This window comes from Giraffa tippelskirchi, chromosome 13, assembly GCF_054371585.1.
Source record: "Giraffa tippelskirchi isolate mGirTip1 chromosome 13, T2T-mGirTip1v1.2.pri, whole genome shotgun sequence".
Classification (NCBI taxonomy): Eukaryota; Metazoa; Chordata; class Mammalia; order Artiodactyla; family Giraffidae; genus Giraffa; species Giraffa tippelskirchi.
In genome coordinates, this window is record NC_137287.1 from 70,620,731 (window position 1) to 70,622,236 (window position 1,506).

The window sequence follows — 1,506 nt, forward strand, 5'->3', positions numbered from 1 at the left end:
CTTAATATAATTTGTTTTTCTCTTTCTGACTTCACTCTGTATAACAGATTCTAGGTCCATCACTACAAATGACCCAGTTTTGTTCCTTTTTATGGCTGAGTAGTAGTCCTTATGTACCACTACTTCTTTATCCACTCATCTGTCGATGGACCTAGTTGCTTCCAGGTCCTGGCTATTGTGAATGGTGCTACAATGAACGTTTGCATGGAAACACAAAAGACCCTGAATGCTGCTTCTGCTCTGGAGTGCAGACAAAGAGCCTCAATTGTTCCATCTCTCCCCATTGTTGCAAGCCCCTTCCTCTCTGGCTGAAGTGAGTTCCATAGAGATTCAAAGCTCTAGTACCCTTCTCCTTCTCCTTGCTTTCATTTTTTCCTTTTTCCCTTTTGGAAACCAGACATAATATTTTGACCAAAACTTAAGACTGAATGTGAGACATTTCAAATGAATTGTAGTTATAAAGCTATAGGGGTCAAGAGAAGATGAAGACAGCTGCTTGACTTTGGGGGTTGGAGAGCAGCTCCCAGGAGAAGGTGGGCTTGAAAGGGCTTGGAGGGAAGGATGTGTGTGATTTGGATAGGCTGAGCACAGGAGGAAGGGCACTCTAGATAGGAGGAGAAAAGTAAGCAAAGGCAACAAGGGGGTTACTGCCACCCATGCTTGGGATGTGGCCAGTGAATCAGCTGGGCCAGAATTAGTGGAAGAATCCTCAGGACTTGTAAGAGAGACTTGGCTGCTTACCTGAGAAAGTCAGATTTGCACCCCAGGCAACAGAAATCATTGGAGAAATTTGAATTGGTACATGGCAGTATGATATTTTAAAACTGGCTTACTACGTCCAAGAGTATCTATTTATTGTATTTTTAAAATTATTTATTTATTTTTTGACTATGCCAAGCAGCATGTGGGAATCTTAGTTCCCTGACCAGGGATCAAACCTGGGCACCCTGCATTGAAAGTGCAGAGTCTTAACCACTGGACCACCAGGGAAGTCCTCCAGGAGTATTTAGTAATCACCTTCTCTATGTCTGCCACTCTTGCTAGGCATTTTGGGAGACCAAATAAAGGGTGAACCACTTTTGCCCTCAGGAAATGTATTTCCACCAGAGATACAAAATATCTACACATGATCTACAGAAATCAACATGTATCTGCTTAAAATGAGAAGGTAGCACCTACTCAGAGGGTCAGTGTAGTCCATGACAATAGCAAATGCTTATATTGTGCCTACTATCTGCTAAAGACTATTCTAGGACTTTGTATACATTAATTCAGTTAATACAACACGTTCATGAGCAGGTAACATTACAGAGGAGAAAACAGAGTCATGGAGAGTTAAGCAACCCACCTAACATGTGAACCAGTGAGTAGATGAAAGGATTAAATCCGGACAGTCTGGATCAGAGGCTGTGACTAACTTTACCTTATCCTGCCCCACAAATAGTAGGTTAGACTTATTGATGACTGAGATATACCAACCCTTTCCATCCTCGTTAACTTGCTTAA

General features: G+C 42.0%; 1 non-coding gene across 1 annotated transcript; it reads right to left on the reverse strand.

Annotated features, from left to right (window-relative positions):
• Window positions 1-917: 917 nt before the first annotated feature.
• Window positions 918-990, reverse strand: TRNAE-UUC (transfer RNA glutamic acid (anticodon UUC)). Its single transcript has one exon. It is a non-coding gene; the product is annotated as a tRNA-Glu (tRNA).
• Window positions 991-1,506: the final 516 nt, after the last annotated feature.